The sequence below is a fragment of the Haliotis asinina genome, chromosome 2 (genome assembly GCF_037392515.1).
Source record: "Haliotis asinina isolate JCU_RB_2024 chromosome 2, JCU_Hal_asi_v2, whole genome shotgun sequence".
In the NCBI taxonomy this organism is placed as follows: Eukaryota; Metazoa; Mollusca; class Gastropoda; order Lepetellida; family Haliotidae; genus Haliotis; species Haliotis asinina.
In genome coordinates, this window is record NC_090281.1 from 92,275,254 (window position 1) to 92,296,264 (window position 21,011).

The window sequence follows — 21,011 nt, forward strand, 5'->3', positions numbered from 1 at the left end:
TATTGTAAGGTATTTTGTCAGTAAGGTTTGTGTAATTGTAATTTCACATGGCTTTCATATGTATTATTTGTACGCGTTTTGCTAATGTTTTATTATGTGATGACTCATGAAATGCACCGAATAGAGACTGGCCACTAATTGAAACTTCTCTTGGTTATTTTGAAGGTGTGCGGTCCCAAACTAATTCCCCGACAACAATTCTAGGTATTATAATTATCCTAGGCCACATATAAACCCTAAAATGTTACTATAAGGTCAAGGATATTATAAATGGTGGAGGAAATCCCAGATGACCGATGCAACACCCAATAATTATAGACAGAAGCTGAGAGGCCTAGAGCCAAGGTCCTTGCTGACCAGTCTGCTCAGTCCCGTTTCGGTGTCACAGCCATCACCCATCCTTGTGTCTCCTGCTGTCATCTCCACGACTGCAGCATCTTCGACGACACCTACGTTGGCGGTAACAACTTCATCTGGTAACCCAATTATGGCCACTATGCCACATGTGAAACTCGAGGAGTTCTCCGGAACAGCAAATGGCCAGAGTTGGTGGCAGGACTTTCTAAACTTTTCAAACTTTTACTTCTTCAATGATGAACGGAAATGCCAACTCTTACCATTTTATCTTGAAGGAGAGGCAAAATTGTGGTATCGTGAGCTACCTGATGGAGATAGGAACAACCTACTCGCATAAAGGCGTCATTTGACCAACGCTTTTCCCCTCAAGCTGCGTTTGATGTGAGTGTGCTGCAGATCACCCAGGGTGCTGACGAGACTGTCCGTAGCTATGTTACCAGGGTTCAAGCTGCCACGACACACCTCAACCTCCCTGCTTCCGTTGTCGTGGCAATAGCAGTAAATGGTTTTCGTTGTGAAATACGACAGGTTGTTTACAATAAAGAACCTACCACCTTACAGGAAGTACGACATCAAGCAACATTGGCTGAAAAGTCCTTGTCAGCTAACCCTGTTAATGTCAATATTGCAATAAAGGTGGACCAGCTCACCAACTTGGTTGCTACCTTGATAACCAAGGCAACGCCCCCACCTCTACAGGATACCGTGGTCGCATCAGCTACTGGACAAGACTTCTACAGCAAGAGACCTCTGGTGCAGACACGACGACAGTCTCCACAGCAACAGCCTCAGCAACTGCCACCTCCCAATCAGCCACCACCACCGATGCCTGCTCATCCATTGAACATGCCCACACAAGTGCATCGACCTGCAGTTCAACACCAACAGTACCAGGCCCCTCAGACCACGACTTCCGGTACCACCTCACCTCCACCAGAAATGCCATGGCTGTGGTATGTATTGCTCAAGTCGTTATGCATGCCCACACTTCAACACAGTATGTACTTATTGCAATAAGTTATTACACCATGTTAGCGTTTGCCTCAGTGCTTATTATTCACAGAATAAGACACCTACACAATAGGGACTCGTTCTCTCCTCTATTCACCACTCTCTCATCCTTGGCATGGACTTTTTGGAAGCTGCTGTCTGTCTATCTACTAAATGTCTTTACATTCATGAAGGTCTAATAACTGTGGCTTTGGTTGAATCAAATGCGGGTTTTGCTAGGAGTAAGCATCACGTGGTTATTCCAGCCCAGCACCAGGTAGATGTTCCTGTTCTCATCTCTAGGAACAAAAGAGATGCTGTCCTTTTACTTGAACCTGCTCCTGAACTGTCTAAAACAAAACTTCAAGGTGCTAGGTATCTTGTAGGGAACTCCAAAAAGGGTGTGTACATGAGAGTTCTGAACCCAACAGATATAGATGTCCACTTAAACACTAAAAGAGTCCTTGCAACCACGTCAGTGATTGGTAGTTCCTCTGTATCAGTTCTGTCAGACACACCTGACACTGACACTAGGTTCTCCACATGCAACATGCCTGCACAGGTCAATACATACTCCAGTCATTCATCTCACATACCCTCAGGGCGCACTCTCAACTCAGGTGGCTCACTCAGTCACCACTCAGGTAGTCTGTCCAACATGTCACATCAGTTCAATGCTTTTTCACCATATCACTCTACAGTCATCTCATCACCATCACTTAATTCACAGATAGGTCCTTCCAGTCACAGACCTTCTCAACCCCACACTCCAGTAACTCACAAAAACTTTGGACCCCCTCATGTCTCAACTCATCCACCCCCAACCAAAATTCACCACCAACAGCTGATATATCCTTTGATTTAAGTGAATCCGATCTTTCCGCAGAACAGAAACAAATTCTCTTATCCTTTTTAAATTCTCAAAGATCTGCCTTTGCCCAAAACTGGTCTGAAGTAGGTACAACTCATTTGCATCAGCACAAAATAGAAACAGGTGATGCCAGACCAGTAAGACTTCCCTTCTATCGTCAAAGTGCTGAAATCAGGAAAGAATGTTCAAATCAAATAGATGAAATGTTGGAAGCCAACATTATCTCCCCAAGTTCTTCTAAAGGGCATTGTCCCGTGGTCATGGTACGCAAACGTGACAACAGCTATCGCCTTGCGGTCGACTACAGACGTTTGAATTCTGTCACCAAGCCCATTTTCTTCCCTCTCATTCGTTTTGAAGATGTCATAGATACGGTTGGTGAAACTCAAGCAAAATTCTTTAATGTTCTGGATTGTGCTAGTGGCTTCTGGCAGATTCCCCTCCATCCCGACACAAAACACAAATCGGCATTCATCACTCCTGATGGCATATTTGAGTGGAATCGTCTCCCTTTCGGCCTTAAAAATGCTCCAATGGCATTCCAAAGCACAATATCAGCAGCATTAAAAGAAATGAATTGGAAATACATTTTGATCTATGTGGATGATGTGATTGTATTTTCCAAAACTTTCTCTGAATATTTGACCCATTTGGAATGTGTGTTCCAAAAGATCAAACATTCTGGACTTACTTTAAAAGCTAGTAAGTGTAAGTTTGCTGCCAAAGAAGTTCAGTATTTAGGTCACATTTTTGACAAGGATGGAATAAAAGTAGATCAATCTAAAATTGAGGCGGTCAATAAAATTCCCCAACCAAAGAATGTTCATGACGTTAGACACTTTTTAGGTTTAGCCAGTTACTACAGGAAATTTGTCCAAAACTTCTCAGGAATTGCCTCACCACTTTATGATCTCCTCAAAAAAGATACACCCTTCATTTGGTCAGACAAAGCTGAACTGGCCTTCACTACACTTAAGCAAAAACTTACATCATCTCCAGTTCTTGCTTATCCAGATTCCTCTCATCCTTTCATTCTCACCACTGATGCATCAAGTACCTCCATTGGGTACATCCTAGGTCAAAAGGACTCAGTGGGACGTGAACATGTGATATGTTATGGTGGCAGATCTTTACATCCAGAAAGAAAATGGGGTGTCACACATTTCGAATGCTTAGCAGTTGTAGAAGGAATTCAACACTTTAGAGTATATTTGGCATCAAAGAAATTTCAGGTGTACACAGATCACAAAGCTTTCACATGGCTCCAAAAATTCAAAGTAGATTCTGGACGTCTCGGTAGATGGTCACTTGTGCTACAAGGCTATGATTTTGAAGTTATACACCGGTCAGGAAAGTCAAATGCAAATACTGATGCCATTTCTCGTACTCAGTATCCTGAACCTCAAACTCCTCCAGTTATCATCCCCTCCCCTGCCCTCTCATGTTAATACCAATGTTGCAGCAATTACAGACCCCTCGTCCTGTATCGCTAAGCCCAAAGTGCACCAGACTACCAACTTACAAACAGCCAAAGCACACTACTAATGAGTGCCAGCAAAGGCTTTCAGCCTCCTCTGCACAATCCACCTCTGTCACAAACATCATAGCTCATTCTGCTTCACTTGTTGACGATTCTGTCTCCCTAGCTGTTGATTTTGTGTATGTCAATGAACCACAAATTGCTGGTCCGTTCGTTTCTGCAGTTTCATCTGAGTTAGATGTAGAGCAACTGGATGTAAAACAATACAATTCCCCGGATCTTCAGCCCATTATAGACTTAATCCTAGAGTGAATCTCAGGTCAAAGGTCTTAGAGGTCGTGCTCAAGAATTTGATATCTGTGATGGTGTCCTTTACCATTTTCATCAGTCCAAGTTTCAAGGTTCCAAAAACAATCGCCCCTCTGTCGTGACTCAACTGGTTGTGCCTCTCTCTCTCCGCAAAGATCTTCTGTATGCCTATCATGACTCAAAAGTGGGTGGTTGTCATTTTGGTAGGGACTCAACATGGCAAACCCTCTTAACCAAATATTACTGGCCCAGCATGTATCAAGATATTGACAACTGCATAAAATCCTGTGATGTCTGTCAGCGATGTAAACGTAAGATCAATGCCAAGCCAGCTCCAATGGTTCCAATGCCAATTGAAGACACCTTCTCTCGCCTTCATATTGACATTTTAGGTCCCCTTCCTGAAACCAAGGCGGGCTACAAGTATGTTCTGTTGGTTGTTGATTCTTTAATGTGTTGGACAGAAGGTTTTCCTATGCATACACAGGAGGCTACTGAGGTTGCTACAATTCTTTTCAATGAAGTGATCACTCGCTTTAAGGCACCCCGTACCCTTCTCTCTGACAGAGGACGGCATTTCACATCCAAACTGGTCAATGCTCTCTGTGAGCTCCTAGAAATCAAACATCACTATACCTTCAGTTATCACCCTCAGACTAATGGTGTGTGTGAGCGAAGGAACAGCACTATTGAGCAAGCCCTCAGAGCTTATGTTGATCGTGATCAATCCAATTGGGCAGATCTCATCCCCTGTATCATGATGTCTATGCATTCAACTCCATGCCATTCCACTGGCTATACGCCTCACTATCTCATGTTTGGTCGGGAAATGCATCTTTCAATACATTTGAGGCTACTTCCAAAGCCCACAGTAGGGAAAACTGCTGAGAAACATCTTAACACAATCTTGGAAAATCTCAAAATTGCCAAATCCTTAGCCAAAGACAACATGCGGATTAGTCAGAAAATCAATAAAGAACATACAGATTTGAAGGCTAAGGTCCCTTCCTTCTCCGTTGGTGACAAGGTCCTGTTAACTGACCCTACAGTTCCAAAAGGCCTCTCTTCCAAATTGTCAAGCAAATGGGCAGGTCCTTTCACTATCATTGATTTGGGTCCAAATCACACATTCAAGCTACAGCATTCACACACAGCCAAAGTTCACCAGTCCCTAATTCACGCTAACAGGCTGAAAGCTTACACTGATCGAACCGAAGATCAGCACAATACCAAAGTTCCAAATGATGAGCAAAAGACTACATGTCCATCCTCAGCTCCTCAGCAAACAGATGACTCTGAAGATGACACAACTCCAGAATCCTCACAATCAAATGACATCCTTAATTCTCCACCCACTCCTTCTACTTCTCAGCCACATGATGTTGACATCCTTAAAAGTCAAACATTCCCTGTTGATGCGATCCTTCGCTGCAAAATCATTAGGGGTAGGAAACACTACCAGATCAAATGGACTGGATATTCCAAAACCACGTGGGAGCCTGCTTCAAACCTCAGTTCTCATCTTCTCAAACACTTCCACAAGCACAAGACACATTCTGGACGTGCACGCAAACGCAAACCTAGGTTTTTCAAGTAGTTCAAGAGGCGCCTCACACTCCTCAGTCTCTTAAAGATATTTCGTTTGGTTCCTTAAATAATGTTTGACCAACCTTTGAAAAGTTACGTAGTTTCTGTGTTTCATAAGTGCTAGGATTTGCATATGTTACTGCTGGACATTTCGCATCTCCAGGTCATCGTGTTTTATTGGTTCCATTGCTTTCGTTTCTCTAAGGGTCTCCATGGAGTCTGATGTTACTTTGGCTACTGACTGTTTTTGCTCATCGTATCATGTGTTCAAGACCAGTTCAACGACTTAATTATGCCATCATCTACCAGCCAACCTCCAAAGTTCACTTTGCCACAGAGTTTTGGGTGTTTTCCACACCTACGAAATCAAGCTTTCCAGCAGTTCCAAGTATTCCCACAATGAGTGACATTTGTCCACTCCTCAGTCAGTTTCAAATGCATTTAAATGTTGTCAAAACCAAATGTGTTACTCAACTTAATGCAACTCGTCAACAAATCATGAAACTCATCCCTGAAACCAATCGCTCTACCTCTTCTTGCTCCAAAAGAGCAATTTTAAGTTTTGCTGGTTCTTTGTCTAAGCCATTATTTGGAACAGCAACTACAAATGATGTCAACATACTTGCTCAACACATTAATGCCCTCACAAAAAAATGACATTAGTCTTGCAAACACCCTCAAACAACACTCTGTCATCATTCACGAAAGTCGTTGATATTTGCTTCAAAAATGCTGTGAAAGGCGTTAAAGCAAACCACGACGCTATTCAATTTACTGCCCTTGCCCTTGAGAAAAATGTTCAGTCCATTCAGTCATCCCTTGTAACAATGACATCACTTTTAATTGACCAGATTCAACAAGCATATGTTGTAGAACATAAACTCGAGGAACTAAAGTTAGGTATCCATGATTTAGCCAAGCATAAATTGTCACAACTCCTCATTCCTCCTAAGATCCTACAACAGACTGTACACCACATTTCAAATCTTCTCTCCCAAAAGTACCCAGCCTTCAAGATTCTGCAAACGACTCCCAACTATTATTATGCTAATGCTAAATTCATCTTTACCCGTTCAAAGTCCAATGTTTACATTTCAGTAAAATTTCCATTGTCCGCTATGATCCAGCCATATCAACTATACAAAGTAATATCTCTACCCTTACCCATCCATGATACTTCCTCTCATGCTACACAACTTTTAGATATTCCATATATTGTTGCAATTTCACAAGACCATCAAAGTCCCCAGTTCTATCATAGGCTCTTGCTTCAGTGTCCCTTTCGTATTGCAGTCCATTCTACAACTATGCCTTCATGTGCTCTTGCCTTGTTTCAAAATACCAAATCTTCTGTAAAAGCTCTCTGTAATTTTCGTTACGTTACCAAACCCCAGCCTCACCAGATGTTAATGATAGATGACTCTCATGTTCTCATATACAGGATTCCTTTTCTAAGGCTTGCTTGTAATGGCAGTCATCGAATGGTTACTGGTTGTTCATTTTGTGTTCTGGAACTCCCTTGTTACTGCTCTTGTTACTGAAGCATTCTCCTATCCAACAGCCTTCTCATCTTGTAACAATTCCTCTAGGGACATCTCTAAACTTTTCCCTGTCAATCTAGCTTCACTTCAACACTTCTTTGATTCGTCTGCACTCTCAACAATTGCCGGAGATACAACGTTTCAGAAAGCCCTTAATTTTTTTATTCCAAAGTTTAGTATATATTCACATGAGATGTCCGATATTTTGGCAAACGACCATAAGGCACATCTTAGTCTGAAGCATGTTGCAGAGAGTGCCAAGAGAGATGAAACTATTTTTCAAACAATAGCTGAACCCCTTCTTGATGGAAAAATTCCCGTTAAAACCACATGGCTGAATACAAATTTCCTCATTGCTACTAGTGCTAGTACAGTCTCTGGTATAACATTTATTTGGGCTCTGTGGATGTTCTTTAAAATTCGTTCACGTACTGCTGCCCTTATGTTGGTCACCCGGGCTGCCCCTGTCAAAGCTGTGATGCCTCCAGATCTCAGTTATATTGTTTCAACTACTCCTAGTGAAGGTGCATCTGACCTTGTGCTACGGGACCTAGCTGACTATCACAGGTCTATTCTTTTAGGATTGCTCACTGTAGCCATTGCTTCTGTCTTGCTCCTTCTCTGTCGCCGAGGATCCGCTTCCCAGAATGGTCTCTGGCTAGAACTCACTACAGGTCCAGATTGTGTTACCGTCCTAGTCATGTCTTTGACTCTTTGCCCTTCTTATTGGAACATTCAGCCACCTTACACCATTGACAACCTTCGTATCTCAGGTTATTTCTTCCCTACTCTATCTGTTGATTTGCCAGAATTCACCATTATAAACAACCTGACTACAACTTCCATTGTCATCCCCAACAACATAAGAATATCCTTCTTTAATCGTCGTCATCTTCGTAAGATTTTATCACAGTCTTTCAGTGCATGCATTCTTCAAGTCCACAACAGTTTCTATCAGGTCCTTGGTCAGACAGACATGACATGTCGTAGGCAATATTGTGTGGGCATTGCATCTGAGCAATACATTACATTGTGTATCTATTGTATTGTGTAGTCATTTAGATATCTGATGTTTGATGTGATTTGATGTCTTGCATTCATGTCTTTATTTCACATAATCTTATTTTTGTATGATGTATACTGTTTTCAACATAAAAGCTTTTGAGGACGAAAGCTCCACGACGCCCAGGGGTATATCATAGTTCTAAAATACGCCATATTTTCCTCGGTCGTACATACATATTTCTGAGTTTATAGAATAGAACTAAACAACCCAGTTTGTATATTTTTACTCAAAAACGAGAATACTGAACGCTGTATCTGTTATTGGTGATCTTCATTTTCCAGGTTATAAGATCATTAGCATTGTGTGTTAAGCTTTAAGATTACAGGCATGGTCCGTTCCAAGTATATTAATCCGTCAGTGAGATATGCGCTCGTCTTAATTACTAAGTTACTTGATAAGCGTCATGTACTAATCGTTAAGAATACATGTCCAGAGAGAAAAGGTAAAGATTACGCTATGATAACACACTCGCCGAGAAAACTGTTAGATAATTTTAGTTATTTTTGCATTCTCAAGTCTTTGAAGCTACGCTGGTAATCTCAAAATTCAGATAGGCAGCATTGTAGATTAGTAACATTTGTAAATATTGTTTAAGGATTACCCAGTTGAACGTGCGTCCATATCACGAACTCTGAGAGCATCGGTGGTATATATAACGGCCTTTACACGGGGTACTTCACTCATGAAATGCACCGAATAAAGACTGGCCACTAATTGATGCTTCTCTTGGATATTTTGAAGGTGTGCGGTCCCAAGCTAATTCCCCGACAACAATTCTAGGTATTATAATTATCCTAGGCCACATATAACCCTAAAAAGGTTACTATAAGGTCAAGGATATTATCCTTGCAAATACCTTACAACTAAAGTTATGTTTCCCTTCTAAAAATTAAACGAATGTGTGAGAGATGGTTTTTATCGAGAATGGAAGCCAGTGAGCTGTAACATACCGGCTTGAAACTTTACTAGAAATCTACTGTCCTACTACTGACAACAATAACAATTATTTGTCTTAAACTGATGTAACAAGATACTTAACCTATCTCCTACATGTATGTTTTTAGGTGTCACAACACTCAGCGAAGTTAATCAGCTGTTGAAAATAAACCGGGCTCAATCGTCAATAACAAGCTGCCGCTATATTGACTACACTGATCACGTGACGAGATTAGGTCTACGTTCAGGGGATTGTCGAGGTGTTTCCTCTCCCTGTGTTTATAGTGTCCCTGCTCTATCAGATCCTAGTATCCCGCGCTCTTCCCTGCTCGACAGACGGATCCAATCAGGTAAGAACAGTGTTTACACTTTATGTACACCTACATCGCCTCAAGCCCGGCTGTGTTAACCATGTGTCTTTTGATCGCGACACCTCCACCCCGAGTTTGTCGATATGTATAGGAACACTTTATATATCTATATTTAGTATATTTTACTTATTCAATATATTATGTATCAGTAATGTATGTGTGCGTGTGTATGCATGTGGCTGTAGGTGAGTCAGTTAATATTTAACGTCACATCGGCAATATTACACCAATATCGTGATGAGAACATATATTTGACATTGAAATGGAATATATGTATCGTACAAAAAATGTCGACAAAGGACAGTAAAACAGCTAGAATATCACAATTATAACTATAACTAGAGTAGAAAGTTAAAACTAATTAGCACGATTTGGACAATACAATATAAAACAGGCTATAAAGTGCCAACAACAGTAGGTACATGATCATACTAGGGGCCATGGGGACTTACAGTACCTTTGCTACCTACATGGACCCTAGTTGGATTTACACCATCCCTTCGGCCGCTGGCGATTGTAAGAATTGTTAGACAAAGGTAAAATAACAAGAATGCTAAGTTTATAAAAATCCTGGCAAGTTTGTACTGATTTGGAACAAGAAATTATCAATCGAAATTGATAATCAAAACGTTTCCATGATTGCAGTTATGGATTTGTGAACATATGCATTGGTAAGAGTATGCCTCTGTATAGGTATTTCTATATGTGGGTTTGACTGTGTTGTGTGTGTGCGCGTGTGTGTTTGTCAAGCATATTGATATTTGGATATAATGGTCAAGTAGTTCAGATGAATTTTATTCAGGTACAATATTAACAGGTCTTTTAAATACTTTAACACTGAATTGTGCTTAAGTGTATTTGTTCATTTCTAACTTCATTAAAGGTCACATGCAACCAAAACTCAAACATAAATTAAAACAACAACAAATAAACAAATTTATAAACGTACAATCGCAAGTGCAATATTTTGTACTTGGGCTTACTTCCCTCGAAACGAAGCCCTCGAGAGACCCAACCCAGTCATAGCGGGTAGGTGTGCACTCAAGTGTAACGACGGCTTCCAATTGCCTGGTTCATTTGCTGTTACGCTGAGGGCTCATTCTGTGTACAGAAAGATGATCTGTTTGACGGGCATTTTAGAAGTATTGCGAGTCACACGAAAGTAAGATTCTGTATGGATAACAACTTCTTTTACTGTACTTTCGTTTCAATATGGATTCATATGCCGTTGTCAGACAAAATCATATACGTGTACACTAGAAGAAGTTGTTATCTATAAAGAATGTATATGAGTCATTCTGAAAACACACAGCCTTTTCAGGTATCAGGATTAAAACTTCAATATAAACGTCAAATTTTATCAACATGCTAAAATCTGATATTCCCTTCATTAGCAATATCTAGTCTTAACTAAAAATGCTTTAAGGTTCAACTTCTTTATTATACAAGCTCACAACGTTTCGAGACAGATCCTAGTCTCTTCTACAGGTGAAGTGAGGGTAAAACTAAAGGCTTGTAGTATATATACACATAACAGTAGACCGATAACAATGGGTAACAAGATATACAGGTTTCTATTAACTGATATACAGGCTTCGATTGATTGATGTACAGGCTTCAACTTATGTACAGGCTTCAACTGGTTAGCGTGCAGGCTTGTGTTGATTAGGTTAACGAGTTACAGGTAAAGATGTTTGGATAAAGATTAGTCACTGAGGATAAGGTGGTTACATGCATTGGGTAAGTAAACACCTCCGTCTCAGTTGATTGAGGGCTTGTTCCGCTTGATTGCAATGGCTCTAGGAGCTTCCGTTTTTTGAAGTCATTGGCGTCCTTAACTAATGTCCTGCTGTTGTCCCAAACAATCTTGTGATTGGGGTTGTGCATGATGTGTTCACATACAGCAGACTTCTGATCCAAATTTTGAACTGATGTTTTGTGTTCTTTTATCCTGACAGCCAGTGGTCGACCAGTTTCACCAATATATGTCTCTTTACAACTGCATTGGATCTGGTAGATGCATCCTGCTGGATTGTTGCATTTAGGTGTTGTTGGTCCGCGTCCATTAGCTGATTGTAGCGTTTTCAGGTTGGTGTCGCTACGGAAGGTGACGTCTATTCATGGTGACCTTGTATAATAAAAACGTTGAACCATAAAGCATATTTAGTTTGATTCCTCCAACTTCCAAATGCCTTTGAAACAACTAATATCTAGCCTAGCTTGGGAATTTTTTATTACAAACAAATGGTCCAAATACTTTATAAGTTATCACATCGTAAGGTTACAATCTTAGTCGGGACTGATAAAACTCCGTATTTCCCTAGACACGATGTAATAACGCATTTATCTAGCTGAATCAAAACTCGACATTCTTACATGAGGCTAGATAATATATTTATTCCTCTTTGTAACACGGGATATGCATTTTTTCATGTACCCGGGGGCAAAAACCTATCATTAGGTGTCTGCTGTGCACTAAATTTTGTTTAAGAAGATATTGTTTCTGAAATAGTTGAAACGAATAGATCTTTTCCCATTCCTGGTAGATGTTTATGATTTTCAAGCTGAATTTTAAAGTAAAAACAATCTTTTTCTCTTGTACACAAGAAAAATATCTTTTCTGTAACAGGTCCATAAACGTATGAAATAATTAATGATCTCTCACGCTGTGAATGTGGAACTTCCTATCATGAGGCACCCGTGGCTAGCCACCTCCTCGTGGTGGGTGCTGGGTAATGCCAAGAGCTCGCCGACTTTGGTCCACCAACCCGTTTGCCGTGGGTTGCGGCCCTGTGTCGGCGTAGGAAAGGGTCCTGGTGGTTGAGGGCAATAGGGGCTTGCAACCGTGTTCCTTTTGCTCAATACACCACTTTGGCCCTGACTTCGCCTAAACGGGAGGTTGAATGGGCCCGGTTTAACCAATCGGCTGGTCATGCCAAGCCCTGTGCATATGATTTTCTATTTGCACAAATTCTATTTCTGAATTACTTGTAAACTTTAGGTCTTGGTCCGATTTGTTAATCATAGAGATTTTGTTTTGGAATAATTGTTATTATACATTTCCCAAGAGTCTTTATTTGCCGAGAAGGCGATGGCTCATGGGCCAATCAGGTAGTTCATTTTATTCAAAGTTACTGCTGGAGTATACTCTCTTGGTATCCTTGGTGCCGCCTGTTGGAGGCCCACAGGCATATGGCATTGTCATTCTTGACACTCCATGGTGGGAGGGGAGCCAGGAGAGTGAACCACAAACTATATAATCATGGCTTCACAAAACCCAAAAAACAAAAACGTTATCATGCTGATGATACTGACGATGAGGAAGATGCAATTACCAGACTATGTTATTCAGAACGTGAAAACTGGCCTGGATTCATTGTTGCCGAGTCGAGTGAGAAAAAGTTAACTTCATGTTCTCCTTTTCTATTAGAAAAAGCAATTCAAGGCATTGCTGGCACTGTTAAGAATGTAACCAAAATTAGATCCGGATCACTTTTGATAGAATGTGTCAAGAGAGAACAGGCAGCAAATCTCATGGAAACACAATCATTTGCAAACATTCCTGTAAAATGTTGTCCGCACAAGTCTCTCAACTTCAGTAAAGATATTATCCGAGACAGAGATAGAAGTCTAGCTGATCTCTCCACGGATGACATTGTAAGTCAATTAAGAATGCAAGGTGTGGTTGAGGCAAAGCGTGGTCACATTCAAGAAAGATGGAGTCTATTCGCCTTCAAACACTTATCTGCTTACTTTTGATGTTCCAAAGTTACCCCAAACTCTCAAAGTCGGATGCTTCTCCATGAAAGTTGACCTATATTCCTAATCCTCTCAGATGTTTTTACTGCCACAAATTCGGCCATGTTCAAAACTCGTGTAAAAATCATGCTGCCTGTGGTGACAAAGATCATGGTAATGGTACATGTGAGTCAGAACCCAAATGTGTGAATTGTTCGGGTTCACACATATCTTCCTCTAAGGAGTGCATGGTTTACAAATTAGAAATGGCCACCCAACGCATAAAAACAGAAAGGAATGTCAGTTTTTCAGAAGCAAGGAAGTTAGCTGCTTCAGTTACACCATCTAGCAACACTCCACTAAGGGGTAAGTCAACATATGCTGAAGCGCTGAGACCCTCTGCTCGTTCCGTTGATTGTCGAACTGAATTGCTCACTCATCATCACAAAAACTCAGACATCTGCACCACTTGTTAAAAAGAAAAATGCTAACGTTGATTATTCAAAAAAGCCAAACAGAAGTGAACGTGTTGCAGAAGGACAAAAACCCTGTGCCAATTTTAAGCAGGTTCGATCTTTTTGATGACATGCAAGTCATCCCAACTGAGCACCCGCTCCAAGAGCCACTCTCCACGAAGAAACGCCGGGAGCGTTCTCCAATATCACACCCTAAATGAATGCTCAAAATATAATCCAGTGGAACTGTAGAGGAATGAGGGATAATTTGAGTGATTTACAACTTTGAGTTCAAGATGTGAGACGTATCTCAAGTCAACTGATACATTTGACTTACGACGGTATACACCATACCATTTTTTCTCCCCTTCAGGTCGTAAGGCTACTGGAGGATCTTCAATTATTGTATTATTGTACGGCAGGGTTTAATCCATAGCCATTGTCCAACTTAATACCCCTCTTCAAGCCGTTGACATGTTGTCTTCACTTTATGTTCTCTTTACATTCCACCATCATCCTCTGTTCAGCAATCAGATCTGCAAGAGTTATATGATCAACTATCTAAACCTTGTGTTATCACCGGTGACCTGAACGGCCACAATCCACTTTGGGGTGGTACAGTTATAGACAAGAAAGGAAAAGTCCTTGAGGATTTCATCTCGAATAATGATTTATGTATATTCAATGATAATTCTCCTACTTACCTCCATCCTGAAACTGGGAGTTATTCTTCAATAGATCTTTCGCTTACAGACTCGCACTTATTAAATGAAATTTAAATGGTCGGTTCATGAAGTCCTTTGTGGAAGCGATCATTTCCCCACTGTTCCATCAACTGTACATCCAAGTGATGCTCCACCTTCCTCAAGATGGAACTTTACAAAAGCCGACTGGTCTTTATTTCATGCAATATGCACTCAAAGATTGCAACCTAATTTCTTTCTTAGTGTTACCGATCCAATTCAAACATTTTCTGATGAACTTAATAGTATTGCTGACGAATGTATTCCCAAATATTCTACAGCCCCACGCATTCGTAAACAATGGTTTAACAGTGACTGCAAACAAGCTAGAAAGGCGAGAAAGAAGGCAGAAAAGTTTTTCCGTCGACATCCAACTGTCCATAATTTGAACCGGTTTAAAATTTCAAATGCCAAGGCTCGTCGCACATTTAAGCAACATTAACGACAGTCATGGCAAAATTATGTTTCTAAAATCAACTCACGAACACCAATTTCTAAGGTTTGGAATATGGTGAAGAAAAGTAAAGGTAAAGGATCCAAGTGTAGTGTCCTCCATCTAAAGGAGGGTGATAATCTTCTAGCTGAAACTTCTGTTATTGCCAATAAAATTGGTGAAACGTTTGCTAAACATTCCTCCTCATCTAACTATTTGCCGGCATTTAAGAAATTTAAAGACCAAGAAGAAAAAAAGAAAATGAATTTTAATTCAAATAATGGGGAGGATTATAATGATTTTTTCCCATTCATGAGCTCCATACTGCCCTTAGGCAAGCTCATGACACCGCTTCGGGCCCGATAATATACATTATCAGCTACTTAAACATTTACCTGAATCATCTTTAGAAACATTATTGACTATCTTTGACGATATATGGTCATCTGGCCATTTCCCATCATCATGGAGAAATGCTATTGTCATTCCTATCCCCAAACCTGGCCGGGATCATATTGATCCTTCTTACTACCGACCAATATCACTTACTAGCTGTGTTTGCAAGACTCTGGAACGCATGATTAATATTCGTTTGGTTTGGTACCTGGAAAACAGCAACCTCATCACTAACATTCAGTGTGGTTTTCGCGAAAACCGAAGTACCATCGATCATTTGGTACGTTTGGAATCTTTTATTAAAAATTCCATTTTGAATAAACAGCATGTTGTATAAATTTCATCGACCTTGAAAAGGCATATGATACGACATGGAAGTATGGCATTCTAAAAGATCTCCATAACTTCGGTTTGAGTTGCCGTTTACCCTAATTTATATCTCAGGTTTTAGAAGACAGACAATTTCAAGTAAGAGTCGGCTCTACCCTGTCTGACCATTACAATCAGGATCAGGGTGTCCCACAAGGAAGTATTTTGTCTGTTACCTTGTTTAGCATTAAAATCAATAGTTTATCAAAAGTCTTAAATGATTCAAACGATGGATCACTCTTTGTGGATGATTTTGACATTTCTTGTCGCGGTAAAAACATGCATACTATTGAAAAGCAATTGCAGTTATGTTTGAATAAGATTCATAAATGGTGTCTTGAAAATGGTTTCAAATTCTCAAAAGCCAAGACCAACTGCATTCATTTTTGCAGGAAATATAAACCACATAAGGATCCAGATCTAGTATTGGATGGATCTCCTATCAAAGTTGCCAAAGAGGCCAAGTTTCTTGGCGTTGTCTTTGATCAACACCTGAGCTTCCTACCGCACATAAAACAGTTAAAGACTAAATGCATGAAGTCAATGGATTTATTAAAAGTTTCAAATAGCAACTGGGGAGGGGATCAGAAGACCCTTCTCCAACTATACAGATCCCTCATCCGATCAAAACTTGATTACGGCTCCACTGTATATGGTGGAGCATGCAAAAGGAACCTAAAACTATTAGATTCGGTACACCACCAAGGTCTAAGACTTTGTCTTGGATCATTTAGAACTTCTGATGACAGTCTTTGTGTCGAGGCAGATGAACCATCTCTTACACAACGCCATATTAAATTATCTTTACAATACATTACAAAACTACACTCTAACAAATCTAATCCTGCATATAACTGTGTTTTCAATCCTCTATATGAGGATTTATACATTAAGAAATCTTCTCTTGATCCGCCTCTTGGTATAAGAATTAAACCTTTTTTATATGCTACCGGTATAAAAAAGCTGGGAAATATAGCTCCTTCCCTTCTTCTTTCTTCTCCCCACCTTCAGTTGGTCAGGCCAAAAGTTGACCTAACATTAACTATGCTTAAAAAATCAGAAACTAATGATTTACCATATAAGCAGGAATATAATCAATTAGACCCGTGAAGGTCCCGGGGTAGAATAGGCCTTCAGCAACCCATGCTTGCCATAAAAGGTGACCATGCTTGTCGTTAGAGGCGACTAACGGGATCGGGTGGTCAGACTAGCTGACTTGGTTGACACATGTCATCGGTTCCCCATTGCGCAGATCGATGCTCATGCTGTTGATCACTGGATTGTCTGGTCCAGACTCGATTATTTACAGACCGTCGCCATATAGCTGGAATATTGCTGAGTGCGATGTAAAACTAAACTCACTCACTCACTCACTATAATCAATTAAAAAGTAAATATAGCAGGTACAAGTCCTTATTTACAGATGGATCCAAGGACGGTGGCGCAGTGGCTTCTGTCACCGTCACTGGGTCCAAAACAATATCTTCTAGATTACCAGACAACAGCTCTATTTTTACAGCTAAAGCAAATGCAATATTAACAGCTCTTAAATATATTCAAAAACACCCCAAGCATAAACAGTACATAATCTATTCAGACTTCCTTTTTTTGTCTTCAGGCTATTGAAAATATTTCTTATTAACATCCACTTTTAATTGACATTATTGAATTATATAAGAATCTTGCTACATGCCAATACGACATCGTCTTTTGTTGCTGATCTTGCTGCCAAGGCAGCACTCAACAAATCTGTGACACCACTTCTTATACCATACTCAGATTATAAACCTACAATTAGATCTTACATCCATGATCTGATGCAGAAGAAGTGGGACACCCAAGTAGGTATTAATACATTACATGCGATAAAACCGTATATTGGTCATACCTATTTGGGATGTCAGTCCAGATTTGAAGAGGTCATCATGCGACCATGTCGCATTGGCCACACAAGATACACGCACGAATATCTACTAAAAGGTGAGGATCCTCCGTTCTGCATCCCTTGTGATGAAAGAATCACAGTCAAGCATATCTTACTTGACTGTGTTGAGTATTCCATCACAAGGGACAACTATTTCAAATCAAGAACTATGTGGGACCTTTTTAACAATACTAGTTCTCGTTTATTTATTGTATATTAAAAAGAATTAGATCTGTTAACTGATTTGTAAATAGATACTTATTCTATGATTGGAAGTTTGAATAAGTAACTCAATTTGTTAGTGGCTGTACCATAAAAGGGGGTTAAAGTACTGTGAAATTATTGGCCTCCTGAGAGGGTACATAAGCCCCGCAACACTTGATGCCAATTTAAGTTTTCCAGGTTTTTAATCGTAGCATTTATGTCATTTTAATGTATGGATAAGTCTCCGCATAAAAGCCAATGGCTGAAGGGATGGTGTAAATGCAGCTAGGGTCCATGTAGGTAGCCAGAATAATGTAAGTCCCCATGGTCCCTACTATGGTGATCTACCTTCAGTTGTTGGCAATCTATAGCCCATTTTTATATTGTATTGTCCTCCGTAGTTGAACTGTTTTAGACCTGAGTACTAGTTTTACATTTTCTGCAAAGACAATTCATTACAAATTTGAAAATACTCAATTTATCTGGTAGGCCTTTGTTCATCTAGATTTGCTATGCGCTCATATTAGGACCATTCTATTTGAAGTAACAACTGATATTTTCATTTACAATTTGTATGTTTCATGTCTTTCAACAATAGCTGTTACTTAAAGGACTTATGTTGTTACTGAAAAGACAGTTTAACGTTAATGATCTTTCATTTTTGTTTTTTCTTTCCTGATTGATTCGGATGTGCATTAGTATATGAGATGAAATTATCGTATGATTAACAGATCGGCCTGTTCGTGACACTTTGAATGCTTACATCCATTCTACAGACTGTTATTTGAAAGACAGTGTGTGACTGACGATACTAAACAAGACAGCGTACTAAACAGTCTGCAAAACCACCAAAGCGTTTTTTGGTTGCAGTTTCATAAATAATGTTAACGGGGGATAATCTACAACTAAAAATCAGTGAAACATTCATTTCTGTATCTTCTTCAGAACTGACTGGGTATGACAAATACAGAGGTTAACTTTGTTGATTTATTTGGTAGAAGCAAGCCTCGGTTTTAACAATTTGAGGCAGATGGTCCAAACGTGGATTCTTTTGTTAGTTGCCTGTTTAACAGTTTGAAAAATTCATGACAATTACTGTCAACTTCTTAAAAGAAACAATTTTCAAGAGAGTTAATGCCTCTTTAATTGCTGTTTATTCATAGTACAATGTCTATCGTTTTGTTCTACATCAGAATTTAATTCTTCATTGTCTTCCATCAGCGTGTTCTGAAATATCTTTCCAGTAACGCTGACATGCCTTTAGGGTCGGCAAGGATAGACTATAGACTATATATTATGCTCTTCAAGTATGAAAAGAACAATACTTTTGGAAACAGACTGATATGAACCTTGCTTATCATCAATGTCTTTGATGTATTCTTGTCCAAATTCAAATATACGATTGAATTGTCTTCTCTGTGTCATTATTAGTCACCTTTTTGTAGATATGGATATAACATGTGACACTATTTTTCTGAGGGTAACAGGTAAAAACCCCTTTCTTTCATTACAGATAGATCAAAGATTTTTGCCGCAATTAAATAGTTTTCAAATTTATTTCACATATTTTCTTTCAAACAACATATAGTGTCTTTTGCATAAGGATTCTGTCTTTGGTAAAGCAGGACTAGAAAAAAATGATCTAAAGAGTAAAACCTTGTCACAAATCGATCAGAAATATCAAAATATTCTCTTCAAGCCACCATCAGTGCAACAATTTTTTTATGAGACAGTTCAGGGGATACCAAGATTATTGTAAAGTACTGAAAGATGTCACTTTCCATCTGACACAGCGTAGAATAGGTTTATTTCATAAACATACAATCATAGAACTGAAGTTTTAAGTGTGTGTAACAAAATAACAGGTAAGGTAGAATTTACAATTAAACATCTTTAAGTATCACTTTTTAAGAAAAATATAAATATTACTGATGTTACAGGAAGGACATTACTTTTGACCTGATTAGTTTAAGTAGTCTTCATAACAATAATTCAGCCTCAAATATTATTGATATTGTGAACCTTAACAATGTAGCTTGAAATTTATGAAAATATAGATTGACTATTTTGTATTTGAATTGTGCTGTCTTTTGTACTACAAATAGCTGCAAATACAAATAACTACAAATAACTTTTGAGAATGACTCATATAGAGACGTTGGTTTTTTTCAAATACATGGTCTCTGAATCTGCGTTCGATCCAATCAAAAATTATCTCAGTAGAGATGGTGAACTACTGCGTAGCTGGAAATGTTCATTCGTCCAAGTACAAAGCATCAGAGAAAATGGACGCAACCCACTGACATGTCAAGTGTACAAGTATCACACCTGCCTAATTACATGATATGGCAGAGACAGACTTGGATGCACGAGTCATAAATCAATGGATTTTGTTTATGGTGTAAAGCCCAGTTGTGGTCAATGAGTGAAGATGTGCATTGCATATTGTCTTTAGCAGACATGCTGGCAGACATATAGGTGTCTGTAAACCAGACGCTCAACTTTCCCTGTGACAGAGGCTGCTTACCACATCAAGTGTTTTTATGTAATGAGTAGGTTATTTACTTGTTTAAGTACACAACCAAGATTAGACTACTGCTCACGACCTCATACTCCAGACAGGAATACAGTTTCAAGCTCCGCGAACCTATTCACTGCGCATGCGTTCTGGACAAGCGCAGCACAGCACCGCTGTTGAAACCACTTTTCCCCCCAGCGCTGCATGGCACCCGTGGCGAGGCACCTCCTCCTTGTGGGTGCTGGGTAACGCTAAGGGCTAGCCCACCTCAAGGTGAAGCATATACTGCTTGACTGTGTTGATTTCTCCATCACAAGGGATAAATGTTGCAATGTCAAAACTGTTAAGGATCTTTTTACAAACGTTAATTCTCATTTAAGTATTGTTTTTGGGTTTTTTTAAGAAATTGATTTTATGGTTGAAATTTGAATAATGTGTTCTGTAAATAGATGTATTTTAATTATTGGTAGTTTGGATTCGTAACTATGCTTGTTAGTGGCTGTATCCTCAAAGGGGGATGAAGTACTTTGAAACTATTGTCCCCCTGAGAGGGTACGTAAGTACACAAACATTCAAAGTAAATTCAAGCTTTCCACGTTTTTGATCGTAGCATAAGTGTCTTTTTATTTGCATGGCTAGATTTCCCAAACTGCTGACGACTGAGGGGGATGATGTAAATCCAGCTAGGGTCCATGCAGGTAGCAAAGGTAATGTAAGTCCCCA

The 21,011-nt window shown here is 39.6% G+C and overlaps 1 pseudogene; it reads left to right on the forward strand.

Moving 5' to 3' along the window:
* The first annotated feature begins 289 nt into the window (after positions 1–289).
* On the forward strand, positions 290–13,922 carry LOC137272109 (uncharacterized; annotated as a pseudogene).
* Positions 13,923–21,011: the final 7,089 nt, after the last annotated feature.